Source organism: Vulpes vulpes, chromosome 4 (assembly GCF_048418805.1).
Source record: "Vulpes vulpes isolate BD-2025 chromosome 4, VulVul3, whole genome shotgun sequence".
Taxonomy (NCBI): domain Eukaryota; kingdom Metazoa; phylum Chordata; class Mammalia; order Carnivora; family Canidae; genus Vulpes; species Vulpes vulpes.
Genome location: NC_132783.1, coordinates 129,560,441 through 129,575,945, shown reverse-complemented (window position 1 = coordinate 129,575,945; position 15,505 = coordinate 129,560,441). Strand labels below are relative to the sequence as shown.

Sequence of the window (15,505 nt, the reverse complement as noted above, 5' to 3'; positions counted from 1 at the left end):
TAACCCAATGGAATGTTCTGCAGGTATTAAAAAATAGCAATGAAGACACAGAGTTGTAGTACGTAAAATCAGAAAGCAGACAAGGAAAACATAGAAACATCTTAAAATATGCATGGGTGGATAGAGACTAAAGTGGAGCATTGGAAAATGAAAATGCCTGAAAGAGTGTGGGATCATGTTCTTTGTTTTCAATAACATATGAAATGGTTTTACGAAATTATGAAAAAAAATCTATAAGTAATTGAAAAAACTGAATTGGCACAAAGAAAAGCTTCTTATGGTTTAGGAATCAAAGTGAGGCCTGTAGGCAGCAGAGGAAATTGCCTATGTTACAGGGGAGGAAAATTTGGTCTTTCAGAACAGAAATGACTGTTGGAGCTTCCCGGTGCGCTGGCAACAGAGGATTTCATGCCAGGGAAAGGCGGGTCTTTGTTAAGGAAACCGTATTAGGCAGATGAGTAAAAGAGGCCCCTAGAAAGGGGTGGTTCAGCCTGAAACATGTCTATATAATAAAGTAACAGAAATTTCCGTTTTCCCTTGGCAGTTTGAGACTGGAGGAGACTGGAGGGAGAAACAGAGATGTGGTGTCTGGAAAATGGGGAGAAGATGAGTGAGGAAAGATCCAGCTGGAGAAGGTGAGAGTGGCAGGGATAGAACAGCAACTTTAAGAACACTGATGACTAATATTCAATTTTAAGCTGTCTTCTGTTGCTTTTCCCACACTTCAGTGAAAGTATGATCATGCAAAGCAGTGATTCTCCATTCTTTTGGGGAAAGGGTTAGGGGAGGGAGTAGCGTCCCAGGAGGAGAACACGCACAGGTGCATGCTCAGAGGAGTCTGCAAATGTGGGAGGCAGGATGGTGAGGGCAGACCAAGAAGTCCCTTGAAGGGGGAATTTAAACGTGGGGTGCCTAGGAGACCTCGAGTCCCCCCAACCCTGCCCTCTTTTGGGAATCTGGAGGAAGCCACTGTATTTCCATGGGATGGGGGCCAGGACATTTTGTTTGGATATTAAAAGAAGGCTGGTGCCATAGGACATTCAGAATTCATATACACAGGGTGACCTGAGGGGTGCTGGCCAGAGGCTACCTTTTCCATATTGACCCTTCTTAAAGCCACAGATTGCTTCATTAGCACCATTACTAATACAAGCTTTTGCAAAGAGACACCTGTCTACCTAGGAGTCCTGCTATTTTAGCTGCAGCAAGATTTGGGATAAGTTCTGTCTTTCCATGAAGGTCTTAGGGAGGATGATGCGTTTGGCAGATCATTTAGCTACAGAGGCAGGAGGTTGGGCAGGTGTTGATAGATGGGGGGCCGAGGAGAGAGGGGAACAGCAAGCAGACATGCACAAGTGTGGTTTCGGGACCCTGAGACTGATGGGCTGCGGAGGGTGGCGGTGGTAGTGGTAGTGGTAGTGGTAGTGGTGGGAAGGGGAGGCAGCATGAAGTCTCCTGGGACAGCAAGGGGACTGGTATCTTGACCCTGTCTCCTGCTCCCAGGGAACCTTGTGACAGTGGTCCTTTCAAGGATAGTGCTCAACTCAACGGCTTCTAGAACAGCAACCTTATGTGGTCTTGGTGTACCCAGGTACCCAGGTGGGGGTGGGCAGGAGCCATCTGTCCCAGGTGCAGACCAAAGGGGTAGAGGAGGGGCGTCCCTTATCTGCAGAGAATTTAAAAACAGTAATACAATGAGCTGATTTTTATTGTCATCTTGTGCCAACAATTTGCTGTGGTGTTAAAATAATAGCCATCCCTGCCAGGACAGCCAGTTCAGGCCAACCCCATCCTCTGGCCCACTGCTGCTGTGGGCTAGGGAACAACAGACGTGGGGAATCCAGAAGAGGCACGTGCAGGAAAGAAACCCAAATTCCTTAAGCTGTAAATAAGAGGTTTCTCAGGACTGAACTTGAAAAACGTGAACCTGGCCAAGGGCGGGACAAGAAAATCCTCAGCAGGCGGCAGCTGAGCAGAGGTTAAGCAAACATCAGTGCCAAGTCGGTGGCAGGTTGGTAAACAGGCGGCTCACATCCTCTGCAAAGCGCTCAAGATTAGTGTCTTTTCAGAGAGAAAAGATCTCATCTCAGCTGTGGCAGGGAGAGACGGCTAGCGCTTCTTTTGTGAAACATCACAGTCTCAGCAAGCTCTTGAGAGAATGTTCTCAGAAAAATTGGAGAAGGGGCATTGGGCCATCCTCTAGACCCCGGGGCATTCCACGGGGGTGGGAGGAACCCTTGACCCCTTCTTGATCCTACCGTGTATGGGAGTCGAGGGCCAAAACCGTTTACGCCTACACTTCCCAGTGTGGTCCCCACCAGCAGCGCCAGCATCACCTGGAAACTTGTTAGAAATGTGAATTCTCAGATCCCACCATGGTGACCTACTGCCCTACTTGCCAGTCAGAGACTTGGGGGCTGGGGCCAGCAGTCTGTATTTTAATAGGTCCTCCTGGTGATTCTGATGCCCACTAAAGTTTGAGAACCACAGGTTGGGAGCTGACTCTGGGGTCTGGCTCCCTCCAGGAGGTTGGTGGCAGCTCACCTCCCTGCCCGCTCCCCCATTCTGGGCACCTGGGGCTGCAAGGGTGAGTAATATGACAGCATGAATGAAGAAGATGCAGATCACCTTTTCTTTTCTTTTCTTTTTTATTTTTTTAATTTGTGAACAACATTAGCTACTAGGTCTCTATTATAAAAACTTCCAAGGAAAGACAATTTAATCATTCGGTTTCAGTGTCTCATTCTTTTCATATCTGGGAAATTTAACCCAATGGTCTAACCCAATCCTTATAGTTTGGGCTAGTTCTTCAGGTTGCCTAACCTGAATCTCTTCTCCTATACACACACATCTAAATTTGTGGTAATTTGGTATAACAGCCATGAGGAAACGAATAAATGAGGCTCTGGGCTTGTAGTCAGGCTAAGGCAACCCATTTGTCTCCAACTTCAAGAAAGGTCCTGCAGATTCTGTACCTGAGCTGTTAGGTTGGGATGTGGGACTTTCTTTGAGAGACTGGCTACATTGAATCTCTGGAAGTCCAGGACTGGGTGTGGTGGAAAGTCTGGATCCAGGAGGCATCAGTGCTTATAGCCACTTTCAAGGATGTCCTCAGGGTGGCACGGATCACCTGGATATCAACATGGCAGGTGGCAGGTGGCCCCAGCGATACAGCTCTGATGGGATTTTCCAGGTCTGCCCCAGGAACAGGTAGGCAGGAGAGGCTCAAACTCTCATTCAGATCTTTCCAAAATATTGCACATTTCTTGAGTCTTGAATATCCTTTGTTGTCATGGAGAGAGCACAGGACTTAGTCCTGGTTCTATCCCAGTCAGATCACTTGGTGTTGGTGCAACCTGAGACAAATTACATAACTTCTAGCTTTGGTTTCCTCACTTAGAAAAAGCACTTTGCCATGTTGTTATCAAGGGAGCTGCTACAAAATATAAGTAAGACAGTATATGAGGCATGTGGCACATGATGGGACAGTGAGTCTTTCTGAAGAAGGACAGTTTTGGGGTTCTCTCCAGAGTGGTGAATGGTTGTAGAACCATGTATGAGTACCTTCCTGCTGGCTCATGTGGGAGCCATGGTTAGTCAGAGATTTAGAGCTGCTGAGAGTACACCCAAACAGGCAAACCATCCCTTAGCCCCTTTGCAATAAGATCTACAGATGATTTATTCCTCTAGATTTTAGGGAAAGGATGTGACAGGGGAAATTGCACAACCCAAGGCATTGATGGTCTGGGTCCTTGGGGCCTCAGTGGTGGCTCTAGCAGAGAAGAGGAGCACAGCTTGGTGAGCCATGGAAAACAAATCCATCACCCTGGCCAGTGACTCCACAGAACAGGCATCATTCTACCTCCTGTCAGCCCCCTGGCACAGCACCACCTGGGCCTCTCCATGCCTGGTCTGTTTCCTGACATTAGTATTCCCCCACAGCCAGTGTGCTTTTATGGGATCTGGGAGGCAGAAGGCCTGGTGTCCAACCTTGACCCTAGGCGGCTCTTCCTCACCTACCACTCTAGAGTGAACTCACAATGGTAGGGCCTGCTCCCCACACAGTGAAGTTAAACGAGAGCCACTTGGGAAGGCAGCTCTAGAAAGGCAGAATTGCCAAGTGAGCCTCTCTTCGGCTTCCAACTACTACCCACCCCCACAGCAAGCCCATGGTCTCAGGGTACTCAACACCCTTCACTCTGGACCCTTACTCATTAGACTCCCACCCCATGTGCTCGTAGGTAAGCAAGAGTTTACAATAGACCATTGACACTCCAGAGGATGATACTCTAGTACTTTCTGACTCCCCAAATTTGGGAATAAAATGAGAATAAGAATGTACAGAGTCCTGATTTTTCTCTTAATTCATGTTTCCATAGAGAGTCAAATGTTCCTGTGCTTGCCCTCACATTGCTCATTAACTATTGTTAACTACCTTTCCAAAGTTTCCTGCAGTTTTATCTCTCACCTGATGGCATTTTTCACGTAGAAATAAACTTTTAAAAATCAACTGCCACAGTTACTTTGTACGTGTCTTCAGTGAGAAGAGAGCACTGGAGTTGAGTCCAGCCATGGTTACTAGTCAGCTGCCTGGGCTCTTACTACCAGCTTCCGATTGGTACCTTAACAAAGTTACAAACAGCTACATTCCCTAGGACTTTGGAGTTGCTTTCTACTGTGAGTTTAAATGAAGTGAAGCTGGTGTTCTGAAGTGCCAAGGGCCTATCCTCCCTCTCCACCCCACATAACCACTTCAGTCTTCACGAGCCAGAGCTGAGTGCTAGGAAAGCCACCTGATTGTGCTGATGGCAGCTAAGCCACCTCAGGGTGTTTGCTCAATAATCCAAATGAATTTTAATTTGGTAAAGGATCGAATGTGAACGAGGTTTTTTTGTTTTTGTTTTTTAATTGTTATTTGGGGATCGTTTTTATTCCACATTTCTGTACTTTGTATACTCTTCAGGCTATGATTTTTAAAATATAAAAATGTCTAATTGAGATATAGTCAACATGTAATATTAAATTATTTTCAGGTGCACAAAATAGTGATTCAACAATTACATAGATTATAAAATGCTCACCACGATAAGTGTATTACGATATTATTGACCACATTTCCTATGCTATACTTTTCATCCCCATGACATTTATTTTGTAACTGGAAGTTTGTATCTCTTAATCCTCTTCACGCATTTTGCTCCTCCTCTCACTGTTCTCCCCTTTGGTAACCATCGGTTTGTTCTTTATGAGTCTGTTTCTGTCTTTGTTGTTGTTATTTTTTTTAGATTCCATATGTAAGTGAAATCACACAGTACTTGTCTGTCTGTGTAACTTATTTTACTTAGCAGAATTCCTCTAGGTCCATCCATCTTATCATAAATGGCAAGATTTCATTCTTTCTTGTGGTTGAATAATATTCCGTTGCAAATATATATCACATTTTCTTTATCAATGTATCAATGTATTATGTATCAATGGACATTTGGGTTGACTCCTGTGAGTTCTTTATATTTGGATATTAACCCCTTCTCAGATGTGTCATTTGCAAATATATTCTCCCATTCAGTAGATTGCCTTTTTGTCTTTGTTGATGATTTCTTCTGCTATGCAAAACTTTTGAATTTGATGTCAATTTTTTAAAAGAATTGCAGCAGCCATGAGGAAAAGAACTCTAGCTGTACATGAGTAAGATAAATGGAAAAGAATTATTTTAATGTAAAGTTGAAGCATTCAAAAGATTTTTATTAATAAATTAACATTTACTAGTAACAATATTGATTATTAATTATATCAGTTTCTAAAAAATGGAACAGAAGTTTCTTGTATCAGGTATGGTTGTAGGTACTGGATGATGCAATGATAATATCATGTCTTTCTCTTTAAATCTCTAGGTCTTTCTGCCTTCCTCACCATTAATACATTAATATTGTGCAGTTCAGTGATGATTATAGAGCCTTGAACAGGTGTCATATTAATTTTACTTTAAATCAGTGACTCTAAACTGGGGCGATTTAGCTCCCTGGAGGACATTTGGCAATGTCTGGAGAACCCAACTAGAGGCTACTGGCATCTACTGGATAGAGGCCAGGGATGCTGCATAATGGTTTATAATGCCTACTCTCCCCTAGACTCTTAACAAAGAATTACCCACACTAAAATGTCAATAGTGCTGAGGTTGAGAACTCCTGCTATAAATCACAGATTCTCCACTTTTTAGAGCTAATGTATATTAAGAAATGTTACTGATATAAGTGTGCTGACTTTTGGCCCCAGGAGGCAGGAACATTCGAGATTTTAAACTCTGGCTTGTATGTAAGTATACCACCAAACCCTGTAATACAGCCCTCTCTTAATGTACTCATGGTCATTTGCTGAGATTTTAAAAAGAGTAAAATAAATAGATTCTGACTCTTTCATTGATTAGATGTGTGACCTGGGTTTGTCACTTAAGTGCCCCAGGCCTCAGTTTCCTCATATAAAATAGAAAGTTTACAATACCCGATCTGTAAGGTACTGTTTGGATTTTACATTCTCGGCTTATAAAAGTGAATGAAACACTCAAACGTTGCCCTTCCTGTCCTCTGGGCCCTGATAACCCAGGCCCCCTGGCCTGCTGATCCTTCAAATCAGGGTGACTTTTCTTTTCCTTCCTCTCATTACCTGATCAATTTCCGGGCCCATTTTTATAAAAAATGATACGATCCAAAGGCCCTGGGGTTTCAAATAGTTCCTGGTATGTTAGAACTCAATAAATATTTCATAGTTAAACCCAAAATAGCAACCTGGCTCCTCCCTACTATTAAACAGATTGAAAAAGTCTCCACAGTGGAAGTGGTGGGAAAAGATTATCTCAGCCATTGAAGACATATGTGGAGAGGGTGGTTATATCCTGCTGGCTGTATCAAAGAGACAGACTCCTAAAGTGTATTCAAGGGTGACCTGCCAAGATCAGCACTTTGTCCAGATAAATGCAAGGCCTGGAGTCAGAGGTAAGGTATATGCATATGTTTGCATTTTGGGAAGGAGAGTCCATACTTTCCCAGTTCTTGTTATGGCTGTGTCGAAATAAGCACATTAATAAATCAGAACTCAGCAATAAGAATTGTGTAAATAAGTTTAATAACCCTCTCTGACTTGAATCCAAGTATCAGGACTGCAAACAGTTGGTTGAAACTGATCCCTTCTGTGAAAGATAAAATTGGTGGAATAGAAATATCCTACTGTGAAGTTAAAAGCCTTCTCATTGACAACTAGCCACTGGAGACATTCATCTATAAACCAACAAAATTGCTACCCTTGTCCGTAGGAATCTGTTCTTCTACTATGGATTTGTTAATAGTTGGTTAGCCCTGGCATTTAATAATGATCAAAGGTGGCCAGAGAAGTTTTGTACCATTGACTAGAAGGAGAGGAAGGATTGGAAATTACTGGTTGGGCTTGCTCCCATGGTTTCTTGGCCATCCAGGAGACCATTTTCCTGTCCATCAGATTGTTCTGGGCAGCCTTCCCCCAATCTGGCCCATTCTGCAGAACTTTAAGGCAAAGCTGGCACTTGAAAACCCCAGTTTTATGAATGTCTCAGTTACAGATTTCTGGTCTTAATTACGGGGTTGGAGAAGTGATGTGTGCTTTCTAAGATTAGCTTTTACACCAGCTACTGTAACTGGCTGGGCTCTTGCAGAAGCAGCCTGGCAGCTGGAGAGAAATGGCTTTATGTGATGGGGCAAAGAGTCATCTGTGTGCTGTGGGGGAAGCCTTTTACAGAAATCCTTTGGACTGTGTGGTTTATGTGTGCTGGCTAAGGATTTTGACTTGGAAGGGAAAAAGGTAAATAAATGATAGTAGTGGGTCAGTTATCTTTTTTAAAAGTTTGGAAGTTAATGATTTCAGGACCATTCTGAGAACCGTTATAGCACAGGAACTGTTTCAACCAGATGTTTCCTTCATCCAGCACACATTATTGAGTACTGGTAGCTATGGCTGTGCTATGTAAAGGCAGATACAGTGATGAACCACACAGCACAAGTCCTTGCCCTCAGGGGTCTTGCAGTCTAGTCTTTGCCCACTTGTCTTCACCTCACTGAAATGATCGCCATATAGTTTTTAGCTTGGGCACTTATGTCATCTCTCTTTTGTCACAACAGTATAACAAACCACCCCGAGACTCAGTGACTGAAAGCAACTGGTTTTGATTAAGCTTATGCATTTGCAGAATGGCAGTTTAGGCTGAGCTTGTCCGGGCAGTGCTTCTGGTTTTGCTTGGGCTCACTAGTACCATAGTCTCAAGGGTTGACTGATCTAGGATGGTCTCAGCCAGGAGGCTCTTCTGGTCTCAGGGAAGTTCGCAGACAAAAGAATCTGGCAATTGATTGGCTGTATGGCTGAGTGTCATTAGGTCATGTGCTTCTCATCCTCCGGTGGGTTAACCCGGGCCTGTCCTCCAAGCAATCACAGCAGAGCCGGGGCTTGAGTGCTCCTTGGTAAGCCTCTGCTTGCATCAGCTCTGCGGGGTAGTCACAGCAAGTCAGGAACGCGGAGCCAGGGACTGGGGAAGTGTGTGGTACCTCTTGGTCTGTGGAGCGGGGCCTTTTCTTTTACAGTGAGTCATGGAGAAATATGAAGAATAATCTGAAAACCAGGGATGAAAGTTGAACGTGACCTTGGAGTTAAATAATGTAAAAGTCCCTTGAAAGAAAGACTCTTTGTCTAACCGCTTGTTTATTTTCTGCTTTTATTGAAACCCTAGTGTCAGTAGGTGGATGGAAATGCTGTAGCGTGGGGGTTCAGCTGGCTCCGGAACAGTTTCCATGAAACAAAGACCTTCTCCCTACCGCCCCCTTCTCCTGCAAGTTCAGACCCTTGGTGGGTCCCATGGCTTTGCTCTTTTCTCTGATTTTTTGCATGCCCAATGTCCTACAGCTACCTGTAAATGTGTTTTTCTTTCTAAGGAGGACCATGTAAGTAAGTAAGTGTGGATAAGATGAACTGGCAATCATCTCCTCCAAATACGGGAAAAACACTTTTTAAAAAAGATTAGGCTCCACCCACAGGTGGAGCCCCAAATGGGGCTGGATCTCAGGACTGAGATTAAGACCTGAGCTGAGGGGCACCTGTGTGGCTCAGTGGTTGAGCGTCTGCCTTTGGCTTAGGTTGTGATCTCAGGGTCCTGGGATCAAGTCCCACATTGGGCTCCCCATAGGGAGCCTATTTCTGTCTCTACCTTTCTCTGTGTCTCTCATGAGTAAATAAATAAAATTAAAAAAAAAAAAAAAGACCTGAACTGAAATCAAGGGTGGCTGACTTAACCCACTGAGCCACTGAGTCGCCCAAGGAAAAACCCTTTTAAATACCTATTTCACCACTAGCACCAGGAAGGTGGATATATATCTTCTCTGTATCTGCATCTATACTTAAGCCTAGCAAATGAGGCTATGCCTGAATGTTCATTAGTGTGTTTATGTTTCAAACAAGTGCTTTTTCAGGATTGAGGTTCATGCTCAGCCAAACCTTTCTGGAGTTGATATTTGTGGTGAGATAAACCATTTTTTCCTTCCCCCGCCCCCGCAGACTTCAACAAAGTCTATTGCTGTGGTTCTCAACCTGGGCTGCATGTTAGAATCACCTAGGGACTTAAAAAATCCAAATGCTAGAATTGCTGAGGTTTAGGACAGAGGTGTTAGGATTTTATAAAATTCCCAGGTGATTCTAATGTATAAGCAAGGTTAAGAATCACTGCAATGAGCTTGGTTAGTGAGCATCCCTGATGTGGGCGTTTGCTTTGTCGGGCTTGTAGCTTTTGCAGTGTGTTTGTGCCAGAGCCTCTGTGCTGGAAGAACCACCCCATCCCTGATTGCTAATCTTCCCTGTAGCTGTGGTTTTCCCCAGGAAGCCACTACAAAGCAAAACAAATTCCCTGCAACTGCTCTTTGCATTTTCTCCATTGGTTTCTGCTGCCCACCTACTGGCTTTCGTGTTGGTCTCTGCTTACTCATTACCCACGTATGAAGTTGTGGTGCGGAGCAACTCTCCCGGAATGCTGGCGCGCTGGGTGCCATGACTGGGTACTGATGAGCCTGCACTCATCAGTACCCAGTCTGGGGTCCCTTTCTGTCAGGCTTACAGCAAAGGCCACCTTTCTGGAGTGTTGTGAGGAGTACCCAGGGTAACCCATGTGTAACCAGCAGATTGCATGAGCTGGGCTCAGTGGGGAGAAGCGGAGTGTTGCATTATTCTCGTTCACCATTGCTTGTCAGATGGGTTCTTTGGGCCTTTCCTTCCCAGTCCCTGGAAGTGTTTGTAGATGTTTGCTCACTTTCAGGTATTTGTTTTGCTTTCTGATATTAAAAAATTATGCAAATAAAAATGTCATATTTTTGTTCAAGTCTGGACCTGATTCCATCTTGGGAGCTTGCACCAGGGGAGGGCAGAGTGAGCTTTGTTCTGTGGCTTCTCTTTCTTTTTTTTTTCTTTCTTTTTTCTTTTCTTTCTTTTTTTTTTTTTCTGCTGATTATGCTTTGTAGTTTTAGTCTGATATTAGTGCACTTCTATTCTGGGGTTGATGCCCTCTTGGTGTCAGATACCCAGATGCTGGCTTGCTTTCTTGGGGTGCTTTGTAGGTTTTAGGACCCCTGTCCCTAAAAGGGTGTCAGGTACTGCCCACTGCCTTGTTTCCTGACTTGCAGGCTCACCTTCATGCTGACCATTTACTGTTCCCTTCCCTTGAGCTTCTTGTTGCTGGGATCACTTTGCCTTTGGAGTTGAATCTTTTTAAGGTGGTTCACGTGTAGCTGTCTTCCTTGATGTCCACTGCTCCTGGGAGATAGTTTCTATATTCTGCTCACCCACCTTGAGCTGTGCTCAAACCTTTCCATGCTCTGCTCTGGTTGCAGTGCTAAGAGCTCTGAGTTTCTGCAGACTCACACGCATTTCACCGAGGGGCAAAATGTTAATCTCTCTTTCAGGCAGATACACCCACACTCTAAGGCTTGAGTGGAGGTGAGAATGACTCTCTGTGTCACGCAACTGAAATGAACATTATTCTCTAAATACAAGATCATAACTCTCTTCTAAGAAATCCTTGCTCCCCAATCTTCCTTCACTTATTTTTATTTCCTCATATTGGCTAGAGAAGTGTGGACTATACAGATCACGGAACCAGTCTTCTCCCTCCTGTTAAATTGTGAAACAATCCCAAAATTTCGAATAACCCTGGAAGATCACTATAATGAACTTCCCATACCCCAAACCTTTGAGAGTAAAATTTCAACTCGTATTCTTTCATCCTAGAATATTTTAGAAGGTGTTTCCTGCAAAGAAAAGGGACATTTTCCTATGTAACCGCAATACAACCAATAAAATCAGGATTTAACATTGATACCTTGGTATCATCTAACCTCACACCCTGTTCAAGGTTTGCCAGTTATCCTAATAACATCCTTATAGCAACAGGATATGGTTCAGATTCCTGTACCTGATTTAGTTGTCATCTCTTAGGCCTCCTTTAGTCTGGAACATACCTTGATTTTTATCACCTTGACATTATGAAATTTACAGGCCAATTATTTTGTAGCACATCCTTCAATTTAGATTTGTCTGATGTTTCCTCATGATTAGATTCAGATTATGCATTTTTTTTTTTTGGCAGGAATACCACAGCAGTTAGGTTATATTCTTTTCATTTCCTCTTATCAAGTGGCACAGATGTCTGTTTATGCTATTGCTGATGTTGTTCCCTTTGATCACTTAATTAAGTTGGTGTCTTCTAGGCTTCCCCATTGTAAAGTTACTCTCTTCCTCTGTGTAACTGATACATATTTTGTGGGAAGGTATTTTTAAACTGTATAAACATCTCATTCCTTATCACACATTCAATTGATTCATCTATTTACTTCTATACAGACTCCTGGTTTCCCATTACATTGAGTGAATTTTAATTCTTATTTATTTTGATGCTCAGATTGTCCCTGGTTTGCCATTGAGGTAACATTCAAGCTGGATTCTGAATGCCTTTCACAGAGCCCTGTCATTCTTTGAGTGCTTTCTGGCTTTCTGGCACAATAAGATGTTTTAGGGTCTCCTGTACCTTTTTTGCTTCTGCCCTGGAATCAGCTATTTCTCCAAGGAGCCCTCGTCTCTTTTTGGTAGAAAATGTTACTTAGAAGCCAAGATCCGAGTGCTAAATATGCTCACTGTTCTTAGGGAATTGCTGCTCCCAGAACTTCTCAATGGCCAGAGCTGTGTGTGTGTGTATGTGTGTTGGTATACACACACTTTAGCATCTCCATCTTTTGAAAACCCTGAGTTCACATAAATGTCTCCTCTTGTAATCCAACACCAGGGCTCATGCTTGCCTTCCCCATTTCTGTATGTACAACTTTCCCAACAGTGAGGGAAACTTGCTTTCATTATATATGTATTTATTCATTTGATTAATTCCTTTGTATCCAACCAATCTCCCACATCTGCTGCCATCTCCTCCCCAGCAGGGCTACCCTTCTCACTCTGTGAGGCTCTGATACCCTCCTCTGAGCCACTGTGGCTTCCGTCAATCCCGACACAGAACTACTCTCTTACTTTTCCCCAACTAATGACTTTAGGACTGAATTGTTCAGGAAGAGACAGGAGCTCAAGGGGCCACTGAGCCAGTTTTGAGTCACTAGTTAGCAAGTCTCAAATAGAGCACAGGGGTTCCCTCTGGGGTTCATAGATGCCCAGAGGGTGCATCTAGAATATTCAGGAGTCTGTCAACTTTGGGAAATCACATCTTTATTTTCTAACTTAGAATTGCATTTTACTGTTTCCCTTCAGTATGAATGTGAGTCACATACCACAGTAGTATCAGCAGTGACTGTGACTTGCCAACAAAAATTACACCTATATATTTTTAAGTAGGCTCCATTCCCAACATGGGTCTTGAACTCACAACCTTGATATCAACACCTGAGCTAAGATCAAGAGTCAGATGCTAAACCGACTGAGCCACCCAGGCACCTCCACACATATTTTCATGTAACAGTTGTTACAGAAACTTTTAATGCTCTTCACTCATTCAATTTTATGGTAGCTATGAGCTGCTCCTTTAGAGCTTATTGTAAAATAAGTCTATGTTATGATATCACAAAATTATTTTTTTTAATATTTATTTGAGAGAGAGCAAGCAGAAGAGAGTGGGAGCAGGGAGGAGGAGCAGAGAGGGAGGGAGAAGCAGACTCCATGCTGAGCAGGGAGCCCAACAGATGTGGGGCTCAATCCCAGGACCCTGGGATCATGACCTGAGCTGAAGGTAGATGCTTAACTGACTGAGCCACCAGGTACCCCATGATATCACATTTTAAAATTATTTTGATCATTGTCTTTTGACATAGTTAGTGTTCTTTATAATCCTTATAGATTTTATTTTGTGCCTTAAGAATAATTGTCCTGAGAAGAAGTCCACAGTCTTCACCAAATTGCCAAAGGAGTCCAGGGGAATAAGTGCTTAAAAGCTTCCCCTTAGTTCTTCTCTTTTCAGTATGAAATTATGTCCCCCTACTTTAAAACTTGGGGTCTGAACTTGATGGGAAAGTCACCCTCTAAGATGCTGTGGCATGCATCTGAAATTACTCTCCCTGGTAGATTGAGGGTCACTTCTGGGGTGGTAACCCCCTGGGAGGCCCGGCCCCTCTGCTTGTGGGCTGGGCATGCTCCTGAAGCCAGAGGACGCTGCAAGCAGGGGAGGGTAGGAAGTCATTGCCAGGTAGACCTGTGTGCAGGTGACCTATGGGGTGAACTGAGGGGTTAGGGGTGGACCACCAGTTGTGTCTGCCAGCCACATTCCTTTCCCTCTGGGCTCAGCTCCTTCCTCTCTAAAATGAGGAGGGATCATCTCTACTACAATATGCAGGAACCACAGGAATGGAAGAGCCCTCAGGTGGCAGGTATGAGGGTGTCACTCTGAGGTTTCCCTCTGTCCTTGCCCCCTCTTTCCTGAGGTGCCAGAGGAAGGGAGACAGGAGGAAGGCCCAGAACTCTAACAGCCTGGCTGGTGGTCAGCCCATTTGGGGGTGAGTATGTTCCTCCTCCCCCTCCTCTGGGCCCCAGAAAGTCTATTCTGCAAATGAGCTTTTCCGTCTCTGCTCGATCTTCCCCAGATTGAGTTTCTAGACCTTCACAACACTCAGGTTACGGCTCAACCTGGCTCAGGGTATCACTTTCTGTGACATCCTCTCTATAAAGCCTCTTCGGCACTCTCTCCCCAGAGGTTCTTGACCCACATACTCAGAGCAGTTGGCTCTCCCTGGCAGAGAAGCAACATAAAGTGAGTCAGTGAAGCGGGAGGTATAGCAGAGGACCTCTAAGGGCTGCTATTTCTATTTCTACTATTTCTACTATTGGGACTTATGGCATTAGCAAATATGTCAGAACATATGACCTATGCAGCCAGGTGGGTGTTGCCCTTCCAAGTGGCCACGTAGGGAGTACCACTGCTTAAAATGTGAGTGTTGCTTTTTTCCTCCCAGAATTATTTGTAGAGCTGGTTTATGAACCAGAAAAGAGAATCACGCATGTTACTTATCTTCCCATCTTTTCAACAGAGATACTATTACTTTATTTACCATGCTTTAGTTCAAATAGCTTTATCGTTACGTTATTTCCAAAAGTCTAATTCATCTACCAAGGCTGAAGATATAGATATCATTCACAGAGTTCTTATGGTGTTCTTTTTTTTTAAGATTTTATTTATTTATTCATGATAGACATAGAGAGAGAGAGAGAGGCAGAGACACAGACAGAGGAAGAAGCAGGCCCCATGCTGGGAGTCCAATGTGGGACTCGATCCCAGGACTCCAGGATCAGGCCCTGGGCCAAAGGCAGGCGCTAAACCACTGAGCCACCCAGGGATCCCCTTCTTACTGAGTTCTAAGCACTGTGTGACATGGGTTTTCTCATGAAAGTCCTGTGAAATAATTCCAATTATTTTTTTCTTCCATTTTTACAGGATGGATAAATTGAGGTATAAAAAAGCTAAACTTGTTCAAAGTCACACAACTTGTAAAAGTTGAATCTGAGATTTGAACTCAGCAGTATGACCAGGGTCTAGACATTCTGCTGATGAAAAAGAACTTTCTTCTTCTCCTCCTCCTCCTCCTCCTCTTTCCTCCTTCTTCTTCTTCCTACTCCTTCCTCCTCCTCTTCCTTCTCCTCCATCTTCTTCTTCTTCTTCTTTGAGAGAGAGAGAGAAGAGAGAGAGAGGAGCAGAGGGGCAGAGGAAGAAGGAGAGAGAGAATCTCAAGCAGGCTCCACACCCAGCATGGAACCTGACATGGGGCTGGATCTCACGACCCTGAGATCATGGCCTGAGCTGAAATCAAGAGCCAGATGCTTAACTGACGGAGCCACCCAGACATTCTGATGAACTTCTTATTAATTAATTACTTAATCTATACCATAATATGTGTAAGGCACTGTTCTAGGCACTGAGGATTCATTGCTGGACAAGACTGATAAAAATTCCTGCCCTCTTGGA

General features: G+C 43.9%; 1 long non-coding RNA gene across 2 annotated transcripts in view; it reads left to right on the top strand.

Annotated features, from left to right (window-relative positions):
- Positions 1-15,505, top strand: part of LOC112933540 (uncharacterized) — a 70,171-nt gene that overhangs the window by 16,998 nt on the left and 37,668 nt on the right. Inside the window, exons 3-5 of one of the 2 annotated variants that reach the window (XR_003237685.2) lie at positions 545-635; positions 6,808-6,989; positions 8,747-8,862. This is a non-coding gene — a long non-coding RNA (uncharacterized lncRNA). The remainder of the gene's footprint in view (positions 1-544; positions 636-6,807; positions 6,990-8,746; positions 8,863-15,505) is intronic. The other variant, XR_012001284.1, reaches the window with a different exon arrangement.